This window comes from Numenius arquata, chromosome 1 (assembly GCF_964106895.1).
Source record: "Numenius arquata chromosome 1, bNumArq3.hap1.1, whole genome shotgun sequence".
Taxonomy (NCBI): Eukaryota; Metazoa; Chordata; class Aves; order Charadriiformes; family Scolopacidae; genus Numenius; species Numenius arquata.
In genome coordinates this window covers 6,016,312-6,043,682 of record NC_133576.1, presented here as the reverse complement: position 1 = coordinate 6,043,682, position 27,371 = coordinate 6,016,312, and the positions used below count along the sequence as shown (strand labels likewise).

The 27,371-nt window shown below is 41.0% G+C and overlaps 1 long non-coding RNA gene across 1 annotated transcript in view; it reads left to right on the top strand.

The window, feature by feature from the left end:
• Positions 1-17,961, top strand: part of LOC141470489 (uncharacterized) — a 102,239-nt gene extending 84,278 nt beyond the window's left edge. The window contains exons 7-8 of the long non-coding RNA XR_012463486.1: positions 12,755-12,968; positions 17,740-17,961. This is a non-coding gene — a long non-coding RNA (uncharacterized lncRNA). The remainder of the gene's footprint in view (positions 1-12,754; positions 12,969-17,739) is intronic.
• Positions 17,962-27,371: the final 9,410 nt, after the last annotated feature.

Sequence of the window (27,371 nt, the reverse complement as noted above, 5' to 3'; positions counted from 1 at the left end):
TGCATTTAAAGAATATGTTTTTACGTTTGCCATCCTGTAGATTTGTAACTTGAGGAATGCAAAGCCAGCATTACGAACACCTCATGTCTCTCAAATATTTTCAGTAATGTGACTGAATAATATTTATACTGTGACTGCTAAGAGACTGGCACAAGGCTATATGCGACTTCAGTTCTGAGGTTAAATGTTACTTCAGTGATGCATAAAATTTGTATTGACCATCTGCCCAGCATTGAACTGAACCCATTAATGAATAAACCTCATAGTATAACTGTGAGATAGGGAGTTATGATCTCCATTTAACAAGTGATAAAACTGAGCCCCAAAGGGCTTTTGTAATCATTTCAAGTAATACAAGAAGTGTATAATAGAGCCTGCAATAAAAGCCAGCTCACCTGACCTGCCATCTTTCCTTTTTGGACATCCTTGCCTTTGGTATCCTTTTTTGCTATGTTCTGTCATGTGGGGAATGTGTACATCAGCAGCTATACATTCTTTACGCAGTTTTAACCGTCAAATTTGCTTGCAGAGTAACTTAAAACACACAGTTAATGTGAACCGTGAATCACGCTCGTCCATAAAGAACAACATGAGACACAATGCAAGAAGGCCAGCATAAACAGCACCAGATGGCCTTCGTAAATTGAGCAAGTTAGCACAAAATGCCAAAAGGGAGATCTGTTATTGTGACCTCTCTTTCTATTTTTTTGCATAATGTTGAGAGGAAGACTATGCAGATCTTTCTGTAATACAGAGAGGAACTGCTGGTATAGGACGATTAATGCTCTTCCTTTTGTAATCTTGCCGAACGTCTCTTTGATTTCCTTTAGTAAATGTCAGGTCACATGTTGGCTGCTTGAATTCTAAAACAGAAGTATAAATCATCTTCTCAAGTGACAGAAACTGTCATTTTTCCTTGCAAAATATTTTTCTAACTATATCTTATGTAACTGTTACAGTTGTTGACATTTTCTTTAAAAGTCCTGTTCGTATGACACCCAAGATTCAGTATAAAGCTACAGACTAGAATAGAGAATTCTTTTGCCTTTGCTTATATGTGTTTCCTTTACCATGAGTTGAAGAAAGGAATATTATGCATTTCTGAGTCATGCTGTAGAAAAGTATTTTATTTTTAATATCATTAGAATTTTAAAAGAAGGAGAAGGATAACCTTAGCATAGGTGAAATCAAGAGTTAAGACGCTTCAATTATAGAAAGTGGCGATTAAATTTTGATGGGCTGCTATCACTGATACTTCAAATAAAATGTTGATGTGGCAATGTGGGGAGTGTGGATAATGAATTGAATGCTAGAGAAAGGCTGTTGATTTTTATGGAAAATGTATATAAAAAATACATGATCCTCAACCGAAGACGTTCGTGTGGATATACCCACAAGATAGACTTCTTATGTCTGTCTTGGGTTGTGTCTACAAGAGTGCAGCCCTATATACCTGTGTCTTGCTGTAGATAAAGACTGAAAGTACTCGCCCACACCTTATGTTTTATTGTGCCCGATTCCTGCCCAGTGTAAGGGTGATACTCTAGCATTAATAATCTGCTTTTCTTCTAGTCTTACATGTCTGCAGAAAACTGCTGATGTGTCTTCTGATGGGTCTTTTAAATCAAACTTATCTAATGTAACAATTTCTAAGAAAAAATGGCTGCAGAATGTGGAGCAACTTGGTGTGAAATTCCTGCTGGCAAGGCCTTTGACTTGCGGCTTCTGCTGGACCCCGCTGAGGCGTGAAAGAGAGAACTTTTGCAGGTATTTCAGGTCTGTCTGTGCCAATCTAACCCTAATGAGCAGTAAATTAAAGTATTTCCAAATTGCTTTGGAAAAATAATTCCAAGAAACACTGTGTTCCTTCTGAGGGAATTCAACAAGGGTGATCTGGAATGCCAGGAGCTGGTCTTGAGAGTGGATCCATTAATCCTAATTCATCCAAGTCCAAATAATTTAGTTAAATTTTAAGCAAGCTACCTTTATGGTAGATGCAACGTATTTTAAGAGACCTTTAAGAATTTGAAGATAGATTAAGATGTCCATATTGACATAGTCTTAATCTGTCACAACCAGGATCTGAATTGTTTGGTTAAGTATCCTGTTGCTATCAAAGAACATTGCTGAGTTTAGGAAGGGAAGCCAGATTTTGATCTAAATATCTCTGCTTTATAATGAGATACTGCATAATAATAACCTGCACCGCAAACAGTTGAATTCAACACAGACACATGTTCGAGGGTCTTGGTTTAAAAAAGGAGTCAAAAGTGCCCTCCTCATTGCCGTGACTGCCCGGAAGGTCAGACTCCCCGCAGAGTTTAGAGCAACATACCCTGGCATCTGTGGCATCTCATGATCATGAGTTTGGAGTTTGTAGAAACACAGTTCCCTTCTTGTCAAAGCCAGAAGTAGGAGATGGGTCCCCTGGAAACAGATTCCCTTTATCAGTCAACATACTTATATAATTTTCTCACTGTTTATCAAAGCTGGTTCAGGACATCACAGATTTGTTCTCCTCAGCTCATAGAAACAGGAACATAATGTTTTACAGGTGTGGAAGTGAAGCACAGACATGAATACTTTAAAATGTATAGCCTCAACAGTTGAGGCCGGATATTTAAAAGCATTCAGCATGGGTCAGCTCATCTTGTAATGTTTGCAGGGTTGCAGTTTGCCTTTGAAACTCTGACTAGTTATTTTAGCATCTAAACAAGCCGGAAGAACTGAACTTACTTTTCTGAAAGCCTGACCAAAAAATTTGCCCAAGATCATGAAGGAAATACGTGGTACAGGTGTGAAATTATTCCAGCTCACTCAAATTTCTGCACACCCAAAGGACCTTCCTCCCTCTCACCTTACTCTCTTCTCTGTTCCAAAGATTTTTTTTGCTGAGTTTTTGGAAGACAATGCAGCTCTTCTGTGAACTGTTCTCATTAAATCTTTCTTTCTCTTGCTACAAGCTTAATAGAGGGGGACTCTCAGCAGTGCTCTCAGAAAGTCCTGTAGTGCACATTAGAGAATACTGGGTCCTGAACCCTAAAGTCTCCAAAGGCTTACTGGATGATCTCCTTTTAAGACCTCTGTTGGTACCAGTTATCTCAAATTAAAAACCATCGGCAGGTCTCAGAAATCTGCAAGAGTAGGTCTCCCTAGTAGGTATATATCTCAGGAGATCTGCAAAGAAAAGGAGGATGATTAAAGTTTATGGCTTGAGCAAGAAGTCGTCAGAGGGAACATTTCCCAGTGTTCTTTTATAAGGTTTTTTAAAGCAAAAATATTTTTCACTGACAGGCCTTTCTAATGATTGAATACACTGTGAGTTCTGTGTTTGCAAGACGGCCTAGAGAAACACGCTTTTCTTTTCTGCTGGAAGACTGCAGTCTTTAGCGCTCTCAATATTAAGATCATTGGAGCCAGGGTTCCCTGCTGATGTTACTAAAATGAACTTTAATCAATCTTGAAAAAAGACTTTAATAACCTGAATTATGGCCCCTGGTGCTAGATCTTGGACAAGAGAGTGAGCCTAGCAGTATTGATTTTCTCATGCTCGGCAGTTCCTCTGGTATTTTTGCCACTTGTTAGCAATGTACATTTTAATAAAACCTCAGTTTATGAAGAGCCTTTTCCCAGCAATCTTTATGTGTTTAAGTGGAATGTTTTTACATCATTCACATATATTTTTCCTCATTTTCAAGCAAATGCATGTTTTGAGGAAGATTCTGGATTCCAAAACTAATCTAAAAATGGAAGCTTTCTTTCCTCTCTAATTATGACACGGCTCTTGTCAGTCCCATCAGATGGGGAAGATGAGGCAGAAAGTAGCATGGACAGTCAACCAATTTTATTCTTTCATTTTCACTTTTTCTGTGAGGAGGCAAATGCTTCCTTTTACTCAACACAGCATTTTTAAGTCCTGGGCTGTATGTTTAGAAGAACTTAGAATTTATTTTAATGAGAGAATTCAGAACCTTCGTGAGAGAACTGCAAATATCTGAAAGGGGCTGCCTTCATTTTGAGCCAGGAAATCCGATGGAGAGTCCACAGGACCAGTTTACTGTTCATATGTGAAGAAAGATGAGGAGGGGAGTGGAAATGAATAATGTTGCTAATATTTCTCTAGGTTTGTGTTCTAACAATGTAAATTACAGCAGAGTCCACAGGTGGCATCTTGTATGTAGCCTGCAGCCTTCTGACCTCCTTCTGAAAGGTGACCTGTGGTTTGATGTGTTGGCTCTCCATGAGTAAGTTGTTATTGAGCAGACCACTAATGCTTCTCCACAGCACTATTGCTGTACCTTTATAAGGACTGCTAAATGATGTGGTATGTACCACAAAGACCACTGTCCAGAGGAAAGTGCTGTCAAAGAGTGAGAGGGGGTTAACCACAAAATATTTACCATTTTAGTGTGCACTGAAAAAAAAACATAGCTGAAAACAGGATTTTCCTTTAGTGCTCTCCGTGCATTGTGGTTTTACATTGGCTGCAGAAAGGGTTCTGTACAGTGTTGATTCTCCAAAGCAGATGACAAACAATGATTAACCAGTTCCTTCCAACTACTCACTAATGAGCAGAAACCAGCTTGAACTAGTTATTCATATTGAATTAAGATTTGTTAAAAATCATGTAGTTATGAGCATAAATGTTCTCATCTAAACCTAAACTTTCCCGGAATAGTGCACTTGGGGCTGGATGTCTTTCTTCAAGCTTATTTCTAGTGGCAGAAATACGGCAGATATGAAAAAGCAAATGATAGTAGAATATGATTATAGTTCTTAATGTAATTTAAAGTTATTCCATTGTAAGTGAAATACTGATGTATAAGGGCAGGACCTCTGAACCACATGCATTTACAAGCCTGCCCTACGCAAAAGTAAGTGTCTTGTATGCTGCTGTTGAGACTTACTATCTTGTCTAAAGCTGCTTTAAGATTTGAGTGGAAGCGCTTCTCTAGCAGTAGTATGAAGGATTTTAGATTTATGGCATTAAGAGCTAACGGGAAGCACATTTGCTGGACATTCACATTCCTAAGCTGTTTTACTCATGGTACTTTGAGACCAAGTGAGGCCTAGGACAGATAAGCTTTCAAATTTTAAAAAAAAAAAAAAAAAGTTTTTAATATTGATAATTTGAGAAATGGTATATATATACTGCCATCAGTGAGATGATAATGAAGCAGGCTGGGGGCCAACTGTGTAGGAAGCAGCTCTGTAGAACAGGATCTGGGGGTCCTGGTGCACAAGTTGACGTCAGCCAGCCATGTGCCCTTCCGGCAAAGTGCCAGCTGCATCCTGGCCTGCATTAGCAAAGCTATAGCCAGCAGCTCTAGCAGACCGATCCTCCCCTCTTTATAGCACTTGTGAGACTGCATTTAGAGCATTGTCTCAAATTTGGGGCACCCTACTACAGGAAAGATACTGCCATGCTGACACGAGCCCTGTGGAGGGCCACCAATCTAGCCAGGGCTGGAGCTCATGGTAAGCAAGGAGAAGCTGAGAGAGCTGGGTCTGCCCAGGCTGAATAAAGAAAGACAAAGGGGAGAACTTATTGCTGTCTGCAACTACCTGATCATAGGGTAAGGAGAAAATGGAGCCTGCCTCTTCTCAGGGTGCACAGGAATAGAATGAGGGCCAACAGCCACAAGTTGGAACATGAAAAATTCCAGTCAGATAGAAGGAAAATCTTTTTACCAAAGAGAGGTCAAGCACTGAAACAGGTGCCCAGAGAGGTTGTGGGCACCTTGGAGGTGTCCAAGATTCAACTGGATACGTGCCTGAGCAACCTGATCTAATTAGACCTGCTTTGAGCAGCAGGTTGGACTGGATGCTTCCAGAGGGCCCTTCTGACTTGAATTAATCTGTGGTTCTTTCATTCTATCATAATAAAGACTAAAACAAGACCAATATCGCAGACTTGAACCACTGGAAGATCAAAAGGGAACAACTTGTTGAAAATTAGAGAGGAATTAATAACATTGTGTATTGGACCAATTCACCTTCTGGCATCAAAAGAGTCAGGGGGCTTACGTAGTGAATAGTTACCTCTGCATTTCTTCTGTATGGTTCTGCCTGAAGGAAATCGCAGCTTCATTGAAGTCAGATAACAAAATTCTCATTGACTTCACAAGGCTCTGAATTCTGTCAGCTTAAATGGAGATCATAGGAGGGTTCTTTAAAGTCAGATAATGGTTTTAATGTGGGGAAAACTTTAGAGAATAGTTTTCAGGTTTTCTGAAAGTATGTTTCACAACCACCAGATTCCTTTAGCATATACAGATTAAGTTATGCTAGTATCGGAAGAAAAAAACAGTATTCCTCTCTCAGCTTTGTACCTGTGTTCCTGTAAGCACAAGTATTTAATTGAGTTGCTTAAAAAAGGAGGGAAAACTGGAGGGAAGGAAAGCTTCCTTCCTAGGATCCCCACATTAGAAGGTATTTCAAAGCTTTGAAAACTGGTGGCCAGCTCTGACATTTAGAAAGCACATCTTATAAAGAAAAACTATGTAAAAAGTCGAAACCTTATTATGTGGTACACCCTGAAAACGCTTGCTTTTTACAACCATGATAAAACATATAAAATGCAGTATAAACATATAGTGCAGTTATTAGGGCATATGTTCCTTCACTGCATTTCTGAAAAGGGGGAAGGATTTTTAACATTGCTTAGGCTGGCTTTATGAAATGGCACTTGTCAGCAGAGTGTATATGGCTCTGTTACTGTTATGTTTATATGATATAAAATGTCCAGGGTATGTTTCCTCCTCTTATCTAAATGGCCTGTTCTACTTTATGATGTTGCATGTACTATTGATTACAATATTTTTAGTCGTGTGGATTATGCGTGAGTACAGATAATGATAAATTCACACTGGAGTCTACTCGGCCCATAAAAATTTTACGCAACTGAGGAAAAGTTACAGTTATTAGAGAACCATTCTGGAAATGAAAGTACCTGTTTCAGCAGCCCAGCCTTGATCCTTTAAGGCAGTCAGTGTTTGGGATGAGTGCAGGTGTACATGTACATTAATTTAGAATGGTCCAGAAATTTTTTAAGAACAAAAATACCTCCAATGTAGAGGTTAGTATTTCGTGAATAATGGCTACAGAATGACTTGGTAATTTTCTACCCTAATGTTCACAATACACCCTTCCATAAGAATAGTCTGGGTCTAAGGAGTGCCTATCAGCCTGTTATTGCAAATTCCAATGTTTGGCATGTGTTGTGATTTTATAGTAATATTAACAATATATTTTTATTTCTTCCCATCATGAATTTTAGCCCTCAGAACTTGTTTTCTTTGTAGCATTTTCCCTGTAGTCAGGAGGGATTTTTACATATTTGTAGAGAATCTGACATAATACATTACTCAGTAGCTAAAGCATTAAAAAGCAAGAAGCATAAGACTTGCGATTCTGAGAACTGATAATACTGCTTTTATGATTTAGGAAGATTTTTTTTAATGGAACATTTATACGCTTGTATGTGAATCCATTACATGACATACACCGTGGTTAGCAACAGCTTTTGTGTGTCATGGCTCAGGTTCCCATACACTCCTGACAGTATGTATATTCATGAGATTCATGACATTTTCCTGCATCTGCTCTTATAACAGATTTCGTTTCAAAGCAGCACTTCATTGATGTAGTACACTGACGCATTTTACGTATAATTGCTTTTCATCTGGTTGTATGATTATTTTGTGACACCTAGTGGATAAATTGATAGTAGTGCCGATTTGAATTTCCTTGGGTTTTTTTTAGATTCTCTTGATAGACATTCTGGCCTGGAAACTCAATTCACATTACAAACACATAGTCTCTCCTGCTTTCTTACTTTCTCTCTCTCTACATTTTTTTTTTCTCTATAACTTTGCTCATGGAATAACTTGCTCATAGCGAGGTGAACAAATACCCAACAGCAGACTTGAGGAAGTTCCAAGAGTCCCAAAATAATGCAAGTTAGTAAAAGTCTGAAAATTTCATGACATTGTTTAGTCAGGATCCCAACATTTGCAGCGTGTGATCTTCACACATCAACTTTTTCTACTCCATCAGCTTTTCTGTGGTGTGCTTCGAACAAGCAGTTCCCTTAGGGAATATACTACATAAAGTTATAAAGAACTACTTACGCTTATTGCCCTATGAGGACTCTTAGAAATACCCGTTCCTTTGCTGTTCTTTGAGAATGAAATCTGATAAATAATTAAAATATTATTCTATACACACAAGGATGTTTTCAGAATATTTACATCAAGAAACACAGTCTAGAAATGCCTTAAATACATGACCTACTTTCACAACTAAGATATATCTTGTGAAGTATATCTTAATTTACATGTCATGGATTCTGTGCCTGAAGCTTATTTCAAAGACATTTCTCCTACAGGAAAATGTTTAAATACTGTCCAATATGTTTGCTATAAATGCTGTGAGATAGAAGAGTAGGTATTTTTATATGACTTTATTTTTTATGTTGGTAAGGGGAGGGGAATTAATTATTTCAGTTGCGCCAAGTCTGCTTGCTGTATTGCTGGGTTGATACTATTAGTGTGCACGTTTCTGTCTTCAGAGAAGGTATAATATGCTCGTCGCCTGACAGATTTTAATTTCTGAAGCCTTCCGGCATCCCAAAGCAGGCGCAGAACAATAGCTTACATGATAGCTAAGATAAGATTTTAGTAGTTTTTAAGTAGGGGCTAAAAGGAACTATAAGGCACATGAATTTGGAGATAACAGATTATGTATTTTTTGTTTGTGAGGAATTGGAATGGAGTTGTGCAGAGGACATGAAGAATTTGATTCTAAAGACAGTCTTCAAGATTTTAGGTTTCAGCTTGTCACTCTTCAGAGAAAATGTGTTGTGTATTTCCACTCCCAAGGGGCTTCAAAATCAGAAAATGTAATACTAAACTGTGTCTTTAATACCAGCTGACGAGGTGCTCTTTTCCTGTGCTTTTCCTAGTTGCTCATCCTAACAGTTCTCTTGTGACTTTCATTTATGTAAAATTAGGGCCTGTGGCAACAGCATCATGAATAATGGACACAAAGAGTTTAACACACCGTCAAGCTCTGGCACAGGTTTGCTCACTCTCTACCACCTGAAGCCCTGCTTTAAGTCCATTAATGAATGTTTAACCCGTGAAAGCTTTAGTCTCGGGTAAAAAGACTTGCACTAGAGTAAATCTGTGGAGAGCCCCGATCACCTGAGAAAACCAAAGATGGGGCAGAGGGAGCCGGAGCAGGCAGCACCGTGTGTCTGTCCACCCGAACTCCTCGCCTGTAATTTGTGAGGAGCAGGTCCCTGTGCCATATCGCAATATCGGTGTCACCACCCCGGTCACCCCCAACACTCCAAAAGCCTTCTCCCTCTCTGTGCAAATGGCCAAATCGGGCCCTTGCAATGAAAACAGCAATTTTCAGTGGTTCCCCTCCACCCTCTCACTTTTTTAAGACTTGTGTGGTGTAAACCTGGTGTGGGTCTCAGACCAGGCTTGGCGTTGGATGGCTAATGAGGCTGGTAATCTAATTAGCTCATGCAGCGAGCATATGTGTAAGCTTTCTTTTCGGTGTCTTTGTTGTGCCCGCAGCATGGAGTACTCCAAATGGAAAACAACTGATCAGAGCAGAGGCAAAGCAATTGTGACAAAAGCACACGTGTATATTTTTTTTAATCATAACACAACTTGAGACAGTATCAAAGGGTGGTAACAAAGCTGTTACTGTGAGATCCATCGGCTGGTAACCGCAGAGAAGGAATAGCTAAAAAGAGAAAATAATCTCAATAATGAGCAGTGTTCACGGAATCACAGAATTGTCAGAGTTGGAAGGGATCTCTAGAGATCATCGAGTCCAACTCTGCTGCCAAAGCAGGATTGCCCAGAGCACATCACTCAGGACTGCATCCAGGCGGGTCTTGAAAATCTCCAGAGAAGGGGACTCCACGACCTCCCTGGGCAGCCTGTTCCAGGGCTCTGTCACCCTCACCCTAAAGAAGTTCTTCCTCATATTTAAATGGAACTTCCTATGTTCCAGCTTGTGCCCGTTGCCGCTCATCCTATCACTGGAAACCACTGAAAAGAGTCCGGCTCCATCATCCTTCAACCCACCCTTTATGTACTTGTAAACATAGAAAAGGTCTCCCCTCAGCCTTCTCCAGGCTCAAGAGCCCCAGCTCTTTGAGCCTTTCCTCATAAGGAAGATGCTCCAATCCCTTAATCATCTTTGTTGCCCTACGCTGGACTCTCTCCAGTAGTTCCCTGTCTCTCTTGAACTGGGGAGCCCAGAACTGGACACAATATTCCAGTTGTGGCCTCACCAGTGCAGTGTTGTTAGCATCAAATCCATGGAGGTCCCCAGGAGCTAGAGGTGTGCAAGAAGGCCCAGCTGGGGCTCCAGAAGGATGGCAGAGGAAAGGGACGCAGGACAGGACCATGGTCCAGGGAGGCACTGCACCTCCAGAGGCAGGCACGCCGCCCTGGCTGCAGGCTGTCCCTTGGCTGGTGGAGGCCTCGCGCTGCCTGCTGGTGTGCCTAACAGGGACACGAAAACGTCTGACAGGGTCAGTGGAAATGCTTGCTCTTGCAAATGGGCTTTTTGGATCAGGTCTGTAGAATCATAGAATTGTTTTGGTTGGAAGACACCCTTAAGATCATCGAGTCCACCTGTTAACCTAGCACTGCCAATTCCCCACTAAACCATGTCCCTCAGCACTACATCTACATGTCTTTTAAGTACCTCCAGGGATGGTGACTCAACTACTTCCCTGGGCAGCCTGTTCCAATGCTTGAAAACCCTTTCTGTAAAGAAATTTTTCCCAATATCCGTCCTAGACCACTCCTGGTGCAACTTGTTGCCCTTCTCTGGACATGCTCCAGCACCTTATTGTCCCTTCTGTAGTGAGGGGCCCAATACCGAACACAGTACTTAAGGTACAGCCTCACCTATAGCCTCATCTCCTCTCTCCCCCCCAGAAAAGAGTAACCAGAAATAAACAGCCCACTACAGTTTTGGTTTGAAGGCCTGTACAAGTATTTTCCCTGTGTTACTGTATGTGAACTTCCAGGCTTCTGCTTTGTAACTGTCAGACTGAACAAGCCCAGTGTCTTGAGCCAAAATGCAGTCCAGACCTCAAAACATCGTTCTGAAATGGAAATGGATTTTAAGCTTTTAACAGCATTTTAAAACAAACATCCTACATAGATTGGTGATTTTATGCCAGCTTTTCGTGTAATGCTAGCCACCATTTCAAATGCTACGGGTCTAAAGTGATCATGACAAATGAACGGTTTGTAAAGGATGGATTTTGCTTGTCTGTTGTAATACGAAGCTTATTCTTCATTAGCACTCGAGTAACTTTATCCTGTTTGTGGTGATGGCAAATGTAAGCGTGCATTGATGTAAATACAGAATTTTAGTCTAGATCCATGTAACATTGGGTTATTTTAGACCCTTGGTCTAATCCTGGGTCCCAGACTACTAATTTCTTCACTCCTGCCTGTCAGCTGCTTGGTCTCACTGAAGGCTAAAATTTAAAATGAAAGCCTTATAGGTCAAAGGGCAGAAGACATTTTCCTACCAACTAGAATTACCGATGCAGCTGCATTTCTGCAAAATGAATTTTAGTTTCTTGCTGAGGCTTAGAACATATCCTGACAGACATTCCCTCGTGGTGCTTAATTAAGTTAGGACTTGCGCATACTGGTTTATTGCATGTCTTTTAAAAAGGAAAACAGTTTCCAAGGATTTAAATCCCTTTCAGAGTGAAAATTCAGTTTTCCCAAGAAGGAATTTGTGTGTTGAGACTGGGGATGGTAGTTTTTAAGAAGATGTCAGATTAACATTGTTTTCACAATCTTGTGACTCTGGTTGAGGTTGTTTTCCTAGCTTACATAAAGAACTGGAATAAATAACATTTCCTATCAGTACTACCACATAGGTTATGTCTGATACTGTATGAATTGCACATATTAAAAAAGCCAAATCTGGTTGACTTAGAAGTCAGATGGCTTATTTAAGATTCTTCGTGTAGTAGGGGTTTTTTCCATTAAAAAAACACTTAAAAACATTACTCAAGTAATTGCTTGTGGGATGGCTGAGTATTTAGTTAGGGATGTTGGAAGACCGTGATCCTGACTGTTCTCTGCATCAGTGATTGTGCCCGGCTGCATTTTTTATTTTCATGGGGCTCAAGGAGAAGTGGAAAAGGCACAATTTTTAAGAGTTGGACATCACATATCATATCAAAGATAAGGGTGCTTGATTTAAGTGTCCGATTTTGTGGTCAGAGATGTTAGGCAAATCTGGTTGATGCCAGCCAAGTTACGTGAGTTCAACTCTTCCAAAATAAGTGAATATCGACATCCTAAAATGAATGAATATTTGGGGGGGGGTTGTCATTAATATTTGACTTTCGTGTCATCTGCATGAATACAATCTGCATTAGAACATGGAGATAAATTATGAGTGTTAGAGAAATGCTTACTACAGTAAGGTGTTATGTGCCCTTTCTATTCCTGCTATCTCTGACAAGATAAAATAAAACTGACACGTTTTCTTAGCTCTTTTCTTAACAAGAAACAATCCCTAATTTGTCACAGCTTCATCTCCTTTTACCGCAGACACCCATCTCCCAGATAATCCAGCCTTTGCCTTTTTGCTTTTACGCATGGTGAGATATCAAGACTACCTGTAACATTTGTTTTTCATGAGAAGTACCTCACGTGCCCCCGGTGGATTTGCCATTTCCACACAGGTTTCATCTCCCCTGGACGCTGGCCTCACCCCGATTTCTGGGCATTGGTGTCTGGTAATCGTCATTTCTGCCACGGAGAGCTCAGGAACGCAGCCCAGCGTGAGTCCCTGCTGCTGCCGCTGCTGCTCTCGCAGCCCTCCCTGTCGCGCCTGGCAGCCATCTTAGACCTGGGCAGAAAGCCCATCGGGGCGAACACAGCACACCCGGCTGGGAAGTAAGTAGACGGAAAGATTACACTAGGAAAACACGGAAGATAAATATTTTAAGTCCTACAAAACAAATAGCTCCTAATGCACTGAACAGTTCTGCGTTCCTTTTGGAGTTTATTTAAAAAAAAAAAAAAAAAAATCTCCTTACGTATTTATTTGTTTAAGAATACAAGTGCAATATACAAAGCAGCCAGTGATTAGCCCTGGTTTAATTTCTCTTTTTGTGGAAGCTTTGAGAGATTTTGAGTGTTCATCATTCTCTTGAATACTAGCTTTTATGGCTTTTTAGCGTTCAGAGTATTACATAAGCAAAACTCAGACGTAAATGCAAGAGAAAAAATAAAAATTTTGTCAGTGTAGGTACTGCAGTTCGCATAAGCAGAACACAAGAAAAATGAGGTGGTGTTTTGATGGAAAACTTTTTCCTAGTGCATTCCCTTTTGAAGCATCTGTTGAACATTCAAGGCATTTTACAGCAGTAAGGCTATGAATGCCTAATATATATGTATAGAACATGTCTGTGAAACACTTCTGATGTACACCCAGCACCGACTCCTTGTCTTTACTGCCAGTCTGATCTCTCTTTACATCCATTCAGTAGGTTAAAGCAGCTACCATTCAGCGCATCCCATTTTTCAGATACCATTGTAAACCTTGTCTGAAACGTGCTATGTGAGCAGTCATTTCTGTGGAGGAATTTCCTTGACTTTTGCATGGATCCAGATGAGAGTTAGGAAGCTTGTTTGCAGTTCTGGCCTGGTAGTCAGGCTACAGGATGTGAGATGGAATTATTTAAGATAATACATTTGTATGTTTTTATGTTCTGTTGCTTTTTTTTCTCCTCATACATAAAATATTCAAGATCTTAGGAACATACATAAGTTATTGCAGAGCTCAGAGCCATTTAGCCACAGAGTTCTGACTCATTTCACAGCTGCTCCTTTTTCCCAAATATTTGCAAACAGTTAGACAAAGACAATTGTTTCAGTGAATATTTAAAATTATTTATTGAATAAAACCTTGTTACAGTACCTATGATGTAATAAAAAAGTAGACAAAGGTGAACAAAAATTATATAACTGATTTAGTAGAACTACTGCTCAGTGCAAGTAGTCATTGGCTCCTAAATTCTTTTCTGATTTATAAGATGCCTAAGGATCCAGAAGTGTTGACTTTAACTTCTGCGCCCCACTATTTGTGGTGTATTGGATCATCAGGACTTTCTTCAAAGCCATTAAGGCCAAGCGAAGGCGTATGAATTGTTCCCCTTCTTAAAAGAAGTCTCCTGATGACTTTGAGGAAAATGTTTCCAGGCAAAACTGTGAAGAGGGTTTGTAGAAACCAGAACAGCGCACCCGAATGTTATAGCACCGAGTAACCTCATTGATGAACAAACATCACAGCCAAAGTTGATCACCCATTTGGACGTTATCACAAAGGTAGAGGATGATAAATTTGATCTCCTAGTTAACAGTCTGGCTATACAAATGCCTGGTTAAAGATATTACCAATTTCGTGTACGCGGGCTAATGTTCTTCTCTAGCCAGCTGAGAAAGACAAACAGTTGTACATAGAACTGTCTAGAGCAGGTGCCTAACTGAATAAAATTTTAGAAAAACCTGTGCCTGCCCACTGAATGTAGGATAAGGCTGTGTGGAGGCATGGTCCTGTGGGTATTTCCCATTGTGCCTGCCTGAAGTTCTGGCAGAATCTGTCCTGTATTATTAATCACAACTGGGGAAAGAGCTGTCGATTGCCATTTCGGAAGCAGCTATATTTCAGTAATGGGTAAGATCACGATATACGTCTTACTTCACAGGAGTCACAGAGTCTGTGTTTGTAGAATACTTTTTACTTCTTGAAGGATGCAAGTGTATGAAGGCACTGTGTCATTTTTGTTATATTTATTTAAAAATATATTTGAAAATCTTTTGTGTCGAGTTCCTCATATGTAGGTCACAGGAAATTGAATCCTTCCCTCCACCAAATAATTTCTGTCTGAAATCTCCAGAAAAGTAACCTGCCGTAGCACTGCTCTGTCACAGCCCTGTCCTGGAAGGATGATGTAGCAGCTCAAATTCCTGCCCAGGGCCTGTTAATTCAGTCAAAAATCTTCCCTTAGCCTCGGCATCCAGGGTAGCAGAACCTCAGCCATTTCCTGCACAACTGCTCTTGCCAGAAAATGTTTGTGACATTTTTCATAGTTAATAAATAGTCTGTAGGAGTGGAGCAGTGACTGTACACCACTTTGGAAGCAAGATAATCATTATATGGAGACATGTTGGAAACAGCTGATCTGGCCTGCATCCAGACCCTCAGCCTTCCTGGGGAATACCTTACCTTGTCACTAGCCTCTGAGCCGTCTGTTTGCCCCAGAGCAGTCACGGGGCACCACCTCAAGCCTGCACCCGGGGCATTTGCCTTCCTCCCGGGGCCCCAGTGAGGTTTTGCGTTTGTAAGTCATTGTGAGTTTTTTGGGTGGAAGGTGCTTTGAAATCGCAAAGCGCTTGGTCTGTTTTGTCCTGGCGTCTGTTAATTAGTAAGGCTTTTAATTATATAGCAACACAACTTTAAAACCATCCTCTTTCCTATTACATCATAGAAACGACGGACTTGGCCCTGCGCCTTTTTAAAAGTGACTGCTGATGTATGTATTAACATCAGTTCCAAGACATTTTTCAGTGAGCAGTGAGAGTTGGAATATGGAAATGTCATATTTTTCCTAGTATTAAACAGTTGTTAAACTAGAAACATAACTCTTGCCAGATAGTTATTTTGTATGCATGTCGTCTTCATAGAAAGAAAATGAACATGCATTTTCCTTTCATTAAGTATTTTAAAGTTCATCCTTGTTTGGTGATCTAGTCAATTAAAATAAGTTTATGAGCAGCTTGTGAGAGCAGAAGACTAATTAATTTTAGGTGTTGCATAAAGCACATTCTTTCCCATTTTCGTCTGGTAATGGGTACTACTAATACCCATAATAATCGATCTTATAGAAGATAGTACTTCACAAATAATTATCTCTATATCTTTGTGAATTAAAAAACTATTTTTGTGGGAACATATACATTAAGGCCACATTATATCAGAACTGCACATAGAGAAAAGAATCTTTAACATCATTATCATCATAGAAAATAAGAGAATCCTTTTGAATTGGTTAATAAAAGCTCACTATTTTTTCACCATGGGTGAACATTTTCCAAACTCCCACCTAGCATTGCACATAAAAGTGAAAGTGAAGTCAAGATATGTTAAAGATAGGCAGGCAATGTAAATCCCTAGAATATACTCAAGCTTTCCAAAATGTTGCCATTGTTTGGATCTGTATTTTCATTTCTGTCTCCTAGAGTCACTGGAATCAGCCATAAGAGTAGGTTCTTCATCCAAAATTTCCGGGGGGTGGAGGTGTTTAGGTCTGTGGGGTATTTCGGGCTTTTTATTACTGTGGACACATCCTTTTAATGCCAGATTGGTCCTTTGGACTGTTTTCACTGGACCATGCAGCATAAAGAGCTGCTACACTGAAAGGTTAAGTTGTTTTTATTCTTCCACTATAAAGCAAATGCATATACAAAAGTCTCACTTTGAAGTAAATCACACAATGCACAGCTTTCCTCCAATTGTGTTATGTAACGCTGTTATATTTAGCTAAGGAGAGGGTATTTTACACTGAAAGCACTTTCTGTGAGGTGACTGCACAATACACAGGTACCCACCCAGAACTGCTAAAATTCACTGACTTCTGCGCAGAATTTTAGCCAATGCTTCAATACAAATTCTAGGCTCTTGCGAAAAATATTGAGATCTCTGACTGCATGCATAAAGAAGATTTTTTTTTTTTTTTAAATATTTTATCTAAAAAACAGAGGTACAGGATAGGGTTTCTTTTCAGAGGATTATTCAGAAAGTAATTGACCTTGCCAAAAAGCTGGCACTCAGAAAATGCAGACATTTAAAACACTTAAGTACACAGAGAAAACTATCATGCTTTCTACTGCAGAGCTTTCCAAATGGGTTTCTTTGATAGTGGTTAGAGAGCAGCTTCTCCTACCAATTTTTACCATTTACATTAATGAGATGTTGAAATCTCTCATGCTACTCTTTATGTGTATTACACAGAGAACATTTTAATGTATATCCTCTTTGGCCTACAAGGGCGTTAATGTTACAAGATGTGAAATCTGGAGCTGTACAGTATTTCTTCCAATAAAGTGGTCTCAGCACAGACGGAATTACAGCATTCCTATTTTGTGCAACAAATATGCACCATGTACAGCTCACAGTAACCACTAACCTCTTTCTACGCGTGGTCTCAGTCCACTGCAGTGAAATGATCTTTGAAGTTAACGGTGTAACATTGCCTTTTATAGTTTAACACGTTGATACCTAATTTGGTCAGACATCTGTATTCTCCTTCCTTCTCTGCTTCCTTTGAAAGTGTGTTTGTTCCTTAAAGGTGAAGTAGCTGATACCTCTCTCCGCCTGTCTCTGCAGTGCTCTTAAGTCTACCTCAAAAAATACCTTTTCTTTCTCACTACACTTTGTCTCTTGCCGCTCTCTTTGAAATTGGGGATCACCGTGGGCCATGGAATACTCGTGGCAGTAACAACCAAGTGAGAAAGCTGGTGCTGTGCATGGTTCTCCTTGAGAAAATCTACAGCGATGCTGTCCTCTGCTTTTGCACGTGCTCTCACTCACTTTATAATTGCTTCAGTATGCTGTGAAATGAAATTGATATGTATGTGTTTTCTCTTGCTCCTCTCTTTTTAGGTCCCCGTATCGATTATAAAGCATTGGAGTATCCCTCCTGAATCACCACCTTTGGGGTGAGATCTGCTTGATAGTGAAACACCACTTTAGTTTCTCTGGGTACGGATGATGCATGTGTCATTTATTGCTTTCTTTGGTTTACTGTTAACAAAAAGTAAGTTAACTGATTAAGTTAGGGCATTTGCATTGAAAGTTATTAAAGCATTATTTATATTATAGTATAAACTGGTATTGCAGTTATTTCCACTTCTTTAGATCTGCCCTTAATGAGAAGTGTGGCTGTCCATCAAACGAGGCGGTGAGGAATAACAACCCCCTCAAACTCTGGCATAAGTGTGAGGTTAGAGTAGATTACTCTATAGTGGCATTTTTGCTAGTCATATTAACCAAAGTCTGTGTAGTAGAGTAGGGTATGTCTAGTTTGGCCTTTGATTCAGAGCTGGGTTGCTGTCCATTGAGGAGTAGCATATTATTTAAGTAGGCCATAAGATTTCCTAGTAGTCTTGACAAATTCTTGATTCAGACATAGATTTATCCATGCGGAATTTGGGGAAGTCAGTTAGGGACACTCAGCTCTTCCTCATTAGGATAACAGAGGAATATCTAGAAGTGTGTTAAACAATCCTTCTAAATCAGTATCCACTCTTTAAGTCATAGCGATGCCTTGCTTGAAGTGACAAAACTGGTTTGATGAGATGCAGTCACGTCAGAGCTGGAAGTACAAAAGTGCATTTATTAAAAATGAATGCTGTATCCTCTTTCCCCTCGTGCATCTTGTCACTGACATGACTTCACAAGTTGCAAATCTATTAAACGTTTCAAACGTGAAACGAGCTCATTAAGCAAAACGTTGACTGGAATATAGCAAACTGTTTCAGACTTAAGACTGTTAATATTTGTCTCCAGAGTTTTTTCCCTTCTAGGTTGTCACCAAGCAATCCAGATGGGAATACAGCTTATGTTTCATCTGATCAGAGTCTGACTGTCCTTTGGGGTGAGGTAGTAGGTTGTATAGTTTTAGGGTTATGCCCTGCCTGTCAGATAACTATACAATCTACTGTCTTTCCTGAAGTGGCTGTGATATCATCGTGGGATACGTCTTCAAAAGACCAAGTATTTTTCAACTGTAACAGTCTCTGACTCTGTCTACATGTTGGATTTGGTTCTTGTAGCAGGGTTATGAAAGAACACAAATGTTTAGATTCCTTTATTTCTCATTCAGGTTCAGAAGCAATTTCCTTTTTGTCATTTCCTCAGAGAAGGAGGGGTGTAAGTGACAGGGGACAGAGGTACGACCCAATCTGCAATGGGCTTGCTCACGCTCAGCTTTCTCGGACTGCCATGAGAGTGGCCATTTGGAAACAGCTGACACATTTCTCCATGACTTTGTAGCATTTGTGTTTATATTCAATGGAAAATGCCGCTTTTGATTCAGCAGCCATTTAAATGTACTTTGCATAGGCTGTTTGAGAAACTATGAAGTGAATACTTGGACAAAAACCAAAGAGGATGTCTTCCAGTTGCTCGTATTCTGCCCTGGAAGTGGTAAATGCTTGAGCCCTAAGTAAAGAGGTTTCTTTAATCAGTTTTTGTATGCTGATTTAACTTGCTTTTTTATTACATAATGCTAATTTGGGAGGGACAGTGCTTGCCGCTGTGGTTCTTATGTCTCTGGAGTCACCCCGCCAATTCTGACTGACTTCCAGGTAGAATTGTGAGGAAGGGCCGACAGGAGGTAATTGTGGTCTTTTGAAGGCTAGAAATTTGTGAGCTAGAGGGTGCTAGGGGAGTCTTACTTGCAAATGGTGAAATGTTAGTTTCCTTCAGAAGATGTCCTTGATGCTCTAACAGGATGAGGTAGTAGGTTGTGTGGTTTCAGGGTAGTGATTTTGCCCCAATCAGGAGATAACTATACAACCTACTGCCTTCCCTGATAAGCAGCATAACAACATCAGTGTCTTAATTCACAGAAAAACAAGAGCTAAAATACACTTCTGAGACCAGCAAAGTAAGTCCAGATACAGTTGTTATTATCCTGTCCGTAATAGCTCTAAATTTAGTGTCTTGCATTATTTTTAATAACTGCTTGCAAAATAATTCTCTTCTTAAAAGTCTTTAGCGTGAGAAATTGAATTAAAGAACTTTTGCTTATTTCAAAGTTTGTCTGCTCTTGATCTGTTTCATTTCTGGTTCATTTGAGTGGGATGAAGTTATTGTGGGAAACGATTCAAAAAATGCTGTGAACTTTCCTTTGAGATGTTCGTATTTCCTTGACATCTTGTGTGCAACAAATTTTACTAGCAACGCACTTATTTTGTTCAACCTTACACCTCTCCTTCATGAATCTTCCAGTGTTCTACAAATAATACCAGGTTAAGTCACACAACATTCTCCAGCAGGTCAGCTTTACATTACAAATGAAAAGGTGTAACAGTACAAATCAAGGAACAGATATAAAAAACCAAAACCAGACATTGATTTGTACCCTCAGTTTCCCCTAAGCAGACTCATTTCGTGATGTGTAAATGCCCCCCAAAGGGAATTCTCTGCTATCTAAAAGGCACAAATTGCACCTGGAAAACCATGGACAGAAAACGTTAGGTCCATTAAAGACATTTTGAGGATACAGAGTCTTACACGAAAAAAACTGTGGAAAAAAAGGGAATATAACAACATGGTGCTGTTTTTGTTTGTGTACACAGAAATCATTCTCCCACATGCAAAATATACCAGGAAATAAGAATCATGTAAAACTTAAGGTTACCTTAAGAGCAGAGGTATCAAACTGGGTATGTATAACCATTTGTATATATTTTGATTTTACATCATCTCATTACTGTAGATTGGAGTGAAAACTTAAGTTAGTCGTAATCTTCTGTTCCTATCTCACATGCTACACAAAAGAAAGCCTTGCTCACGTAAAAAGCATTACCCTCAGATCTGTAGCTGGGCAAGCTGAGACGTCCAGGGCGAAGGCAAATGAGAAAACTGATGTTACATTTGACAGCAGAACCGGGTATTTTACTGCTGCTCTCGTCCAAAAATACCACACGTATCTGGTCTCAGGTGGCATTTGAGGTCATTCAACACCTCAAAACAGGACCTTTTGTTAACACCTTTAATGAAAAGTTAGGAATGTTATTTCACTCATGTTCATCGGGATAAGGCAGTTGGTAGAAGAGGAAAAATTGCTGCGTGTCTGAAAAACATAGGAGAATAGGCGATACTGTGGCTGGTTTTAATCTTCTCTTTTCTTCTTGCTGTTTAAAGAGGATCTCTTAATTTAAAACTGCTGTAAGGATACTTACCATGCCGGCCATGTTCAAGGGCTGCGGGACATGCATTGCAGATTCTGAACTCTCTTTCTTCTGCTGAAAATGCAGACTCACAGCTGCAGTGTAAACATCTTAGATGAGCATGAGTAGTGATTGCATTGTGTGTAGCTTAAAACATCCCGCTTCTCTCCAGGATACAAAATTGGCTGGAAATTTCTGGCTTAATCTTACATTCAGTAACTACATAGCAAATGTTCTGCATGGGAGAAAGAGGTGAAAAGAGGGAAAATGCTCTCTGCGTTCTACAATAGGCTGTCTCTGAAGTTGTTTTAAAATCTTTTGGCTCTGCCTGGGTCAGCATTTTGTTCTTGGTAATGAGCTGTGAGTTTTCAGATTCTAGTCATTCTGGCAATCCCATTTAAACAAAGGGCCAACAAATTCCATAGCGTTCTCTTCGCAAGGATCTACAGTAAATGCAAAAACATGTGCCTATATTTAGCAGTGTGCAAGCCTGCAGTTAATCAGGTCTGTCCTTAGCAGTAGGTGTCATTACAGCTAATGGGAACTCCAATAGAAACTTTAAAGCAAAACTCTGTGGTACCAAATATTTTCCAGGAGTCTATACTGAAAATGTTTGTGTCAAAATGTAAGTAGTAGCCTGGGCTGCTGGAATCATGATGAAAAACAAGCTGGTTTTTTTAAACTCAAGTCAGCATTACTTGTTCTTGAGGCCATGTGGTGTTGTGTTGCCCGTGCTAGGTGTGAGGAAAAAGCATAATCATGAGTACACGTAACATGGTAAGTGCTTATTATCACATACACTTTTATAAGCTGTGTCTGCTTCGACATGTTGCGGGGTGTTTTTTAGTGTAACAGCAGTATTAGTCGATAAGCAGAAGCTTAATATGTCTGGCTGGAACAAAGCCTGTACATTTGCTTATAACAGACCAGGTGGAAATCAGTGGGTATGGGATTTTTTGTGAGGTCAGGATTTCAGTCGTTAGTTCCCCTCCTGTGCCCTGAAGAAAGTACATGGTATTTTGACTCCAGCGTGATCATAGGTACAACGAAGACATCAAGCAGATCCCTGACATTAAACCCACCTTTGCTGAGTTTTAGATCTCTGCTGCATGGATGTGTGGAGCATTATACCTCTTCTTCCATGATCCCGTTCAAGGCTGTTACGTTTTTATTTTTGTTTTTTTGTTTTTTTTTTTTAATGTGAGCCAACCTCCATGTTCTCCAAAACCAGATGCCCAGCATGAAAATTTTCACTCCATTTGGCAAAGCACTAAAGTAAAGGTATATGGTTTTAGACAATCTGGATAACCCTAATAACAGGCTGTGCTACCAGCCCCACTTGTGAAAAGCCAGCATTGTGGCTGCGTAGGTACCATGAAGTGCCAGCTGCTGGGGCTGTTCCTCCATGGCTGCTCTTGAGAGGGCAAAGACCTTGAACACAGAAGTAGTTCCTGGCCGCTCTGCTGAAAGGGCAAATTACAAAGGGGGATTTATACTTGGAGAGAATCCAAAAATGCAGTAAGACCGTAGCTGGCACGCCAGACCGTGCTGGTACAGATTCAACATGACACACGGCATATTGCTAAACAGGAGTGGCACTTGGGGTTGCACAGGGGGAGCTGGTGCTCAACAGCAAAGAAAAAACGCCTGCCTTCCTTTGTGCTCGGAGAGGTTCTCCAAAGAGGGCCTGGTCCCAGAATTGTGCTCACGCTGGGAGACAAATATTAAATGAGAAGAAAACAAAATGTTAGCGGAAGTCATCTGTGGTAAAAAAACATGCACCATTCAGAGAATCGGAGGCCTGAGCGTATTGCTAATTACCATGAGTGTGATTGTGCACAGCAGTTGCCTAGAGGTGGTGTAGCTAAAATCTGTTTAAGTCCAAAGGAGAGGTTTTCTTAACGAACGCTGTGCAGTTCCCACAGTATGAATGCATACCAGCGATGGGAATAACGGTTATTGGGATTATGGATGAAACAAATTCATTTTTGTCATGAAACAGAACAGCAAATTGAAGGTGAGAAGAGAGGGAGGGTACAGAATTGGATTAAAACTGCAAAAGGGACTGGTAAAAGCAAGGTGGTGGTTATATAAACTGGAATGTGACCAGGACTCCATGGTTAAACTATGTTATGTTTAGGAAAAAATAAAAAAAACAACCAGGAATACCAACAAATGATTATCCAAACAGGAAGATGCCACCTCTTGCACTGAATTGACTTTTTCACCAGGCAGGCGGATGGGACGCAGCAGTCCAGCGGTCAGTCCCCCCAGTGCTTTTGCATGGCAGGAGCTCCCCGCGTGTGCTGCATCGCTGCAGGCGGAGCAAAGCGACGTCAAAGCGCTGCAAGAGTTACAGACCCCAAGAAGTGTTTGTATCTTCAAGTCTCTCTCTCTGCGTGAGAGGTGTTTGCTCTGCTGGGCTTTTCTCCCGTAGCTCTCTGCCTTGGTCTGAATTACTACATGAATTAATACACTTAATGGAAGTGTGAGAGCTGAAGCCCATCTCGGCCAATCAATGACAGGATGCGCCAAATGGTCCCCCACCTGCTGATAATGTTTGGAAGGTCTCATAGCAAAAAGAATGGCACCGACTTTAAAAACTTTTACTAGGAAAAAAAATCCAACAACGCACTCTTGAGATTCAGAGACTTCAAAAGGATGTTAGCTCTAAGAAGGCAACAACCTCTCTGGTTGCACCCAGGAAATCCTGCTGATGCCATTGATTTTACCCAAATCCAACTGAGGGGGGAGATGTAGCCCACACTGGAAAAGGCTGTTTAACTACGTGTAAGTCAGCTCAAGGAGCGTGTCTGCTCATAACCCCTCTTTTAGACCCCCCAGCCCAGCCAGGCCTTTGGTACAATGGCACTGACATCAAGATGGGCATGCCTCTTCTTGGCAGAGAAGAGTTTCCCCTAGGACCACCCAGGATATGCTGCAGGGCCTTCAAGCACACTCTCTAGCTGCAATTTAGTACAACCTCAGCTGTCTCCCATAGTTCTTGAACCCAAAGTTGTGCTCAGGTTTGGGCTGTAGCACACACAGCCCAGGTCCTTTATTACAGGCTTATAGGTGCACCTGCCTGCAGCAATGCTGAAGCACAGTCGTGTCTGCTTGGCTTACTCTCCTTGTGCCTCGCTGGAGTTTCACTGAGGACACATCAAGGAAGCAAATCTGGGCTCCCGGTAAAAAGCATCCACCCTTGTGGGCTTTGCGGAACTGGGGGAGCTGCGGGCAGCTGAGCTACAGACATCTTTGTTGCTGCAATGCAGATGCAAGAAGTGGAATCGGTAGGAAAAAGTAAAACTTGGGCCAGCCCTAAGAGCAGCACACAATACTTGAGTGACAGGAGCATCAACAAAACATTTGAAAGCTATATTGGCATGGCTCTGATCCGGGTGGCTCAAAACCATCCATGAAGGTATCCAGGTATTAACTTCCATTATAAAAACTATGGGAGATGGGAGGCTTTGAAAATGTCTACGAGGATCTGGGATTCGGTGACTTGGATGCCCGGATCTCGCCAAAAAAATCAATGCCAGCACTGCTGAACAGAGCAAGACAAAGACATCAAAAAACCTAGCCCAAAATGCCCACAGATTTTCAAATAGATCTGTGTTCCTAAGTCACTTTGGCACTTCTAATTGTTTTACAATTAACAGTAATGATTACCAGTCATGCTAAGCATTTGATGCTATAAAGGCTTTTGTCTGGTTGTGGAGTACAGTTCATGCCTAGTCTCTAACACAAATCAAAACCATATGAGTAACCAGGTTAAGAGACAACCAAGTTGTAACCAAGTTCCCTGATGTGGCTTATGTTTGTATTCCAGCCAAGGCCTGAGGCTCTTACTTGAGATTTTCCCTGTCCAGCTTGCATATTCAAATGTAAACAATAATATTTCCATCTTCAAGAAGCCCAAGTGAGATTTTATAATGCAAACAAAGGCATTAGTGTATTAAAAACTTTCAATCAGCTGAAAGTGTGCAGCAGTTTACATATTAGTATATGTTTTTAATTAACACTTGGAAGAGAGCGAGAAACACTTGATGCCCTTAGAACTAACACAAATAAAAGTACCTTTCTTACATGTTTCTCTGTGTAAACATATAAACTGGAAATAGAATAATTCCCGATAAGGTAAATTGGCATTTACCTTTTGTGAAAAATGGCAGCTTAATCCATCTTCCTTTAGACAGCAAGGCAGGTCTTTCAAACATCTCGAATTTGGTGATGAAAACATCTCACTTTTTCTGGAACTGTTAAGAGTGACCCACAGTGTGCAGCCCTGGAGGGTCTGGGAGGGTTCAACCTAATCTCAGTCTTTACAGCCCTTCCTGAGCAGATTATTCCCATGTGGACAGTTACACGCTCTTCTCTCTGGATTTAACCTGAATTTGGTACTGTCTCTCTTAACATCTGTTAAAAAGCTACCCTGCGAGCTTGACAAATGGTGTTGCAGCACTGACTATTTGAAAATCAGATGGGGAATCCCATAGGTCCTATTTTTATTTAGGCTTGGCTTGCTGGCTCCTTCCAGTGACCTCCACTGAGGTTAGGGATACGATACTCATGGTTAGAATATTAAAACTTTTATTTTCTCTCTATAGTTTCGACATGTCCAAAACTTTGGTTATGTTTTCTTTTTCTCTCCCTTTTTTGCTATTTACCATGGCTAACTGAAAATGATTGATGGCCCAGGATTTAATGATTTACCATTTATTTCCTCATCATATCAAAACTCGGAGTCGCTTTGGAAGTTCAAATGGAGAAATTAGTTTCCGTTTCATTCCCCTTTACAATTCAGCAGCTTTTGCAAAGCTTAAGAAGTTTTAACAGTAGCAAAAAGAACTTTTATAAATACATTACATTTCAGACATCCATCATATTGTACTAGCTGACGGAAAGAAAAAAAAGTGATCATCCCCCAATTTTATTAAAATTTGAGCACAACGAGAATCAGGAAAATCTCCCTCAGAAAGTTTCCACGCTTGAAAAAAAGATTTTTTTCACACTGGAGTAAAGAAAAGGAGATTGTATTATCTGGCATATGGTAGTATATCCATAGCTCAAGCTATTCCCAGATTTCTAACGGAGGAGCTACATCAGTGCGGGTATGTCCGTGAGCACACAAAAAGAAACGGTCATTGCTCACATGAAGCTAAAACAGCTACAAAAGGAAACTGCCCTCAGCTGATGGTGGCGCGTTCCTGCCTACAGCTGCTTGAACCACGCTCGGCGTCAGCGGCTGGGAGACAAGGTGTGGTTTGGCCATCCGTGAGCCCAAACACCTGGTGACTTCCTTTTCACGGATGATGCCAAGCGGAGGTAACCGCCTCGGTGCACACGATGTGACTGGTGTCGCCAGGCTTTGCTCCAACCTCCCGATACACAAACCTTCAGCGGTATGTCGCATTCAGCTGGCTATTTCCCCCAAAGGTAGTAAGCTGCACTTCTTCCCCCAAAATATTTAAAGCGTTTTTATCACTGTCCAAGCCTGGAGAACCCTGGGAACTCTTTTTTTTTTTTTTTTTTTTTTTTTTGGTGCTCTGTGTTAATTGGAGATGATGCCTTTAATCATCAGAAACACAGAGGATGTGTTACTCATTAGACACTTACAGTTGGTACCTTAATTTGGATAGCCTGATGGCTGAGGGAGGGAGAGGAGAGGGAGCCCATGAGGGGCCGGGGCAGCCTGCAGTGATACCTGCGGGCAGAGGGCATGGGGCTTTGGGCACAGCTCTCCATTAACAGAAGAAGGCAGGGGCGAGCCCCTTGCCTGCAGCAGGGAAGGGAAAGGCTGTTCCCCCCCATCCCGGTAAGGAAGCACCGAGGCTTGTGGGCTTCTCACCTCAGCCCGAGGGAAGCCAGGGTCTGGTGGCCACCGTGCGGCAGGCAGCGGCCAGTCTGCTGCTGCCATCCCAGCCTCGGCCCCCGCTTCTCCGGGCTAAAGCTTCGCCGGGCTGATTTACGACTCCCTCTGAGTGCCTGGGATGGAGTTATAGCCCCTTGTATTACACGGTGCCTTCTCTGTTATTCTTACTGCACGCCACAGATTTATGACGGCTTTTAAGCCAGGCAGCACGTAAAGAAATATGATCTTAACAAAATATAGAAGGGACCAAAGGAGGTCAAAGTGTGGGAGCTGAACGCTATTCGGTGATCCAGGATTTCCTTTTATTTACTGCTCACACCTTTTCAATCTCAAGTGGATTTCAGCTGTCTCAGGCGGCCCTACCCAATGGCTGGGGAGGATTCTGTAATCCACTGAGCCGGGATGCTCTGCCATCAGTGGATGTCTTTTATTATGATTTAGCACACGTAGGAAATCCC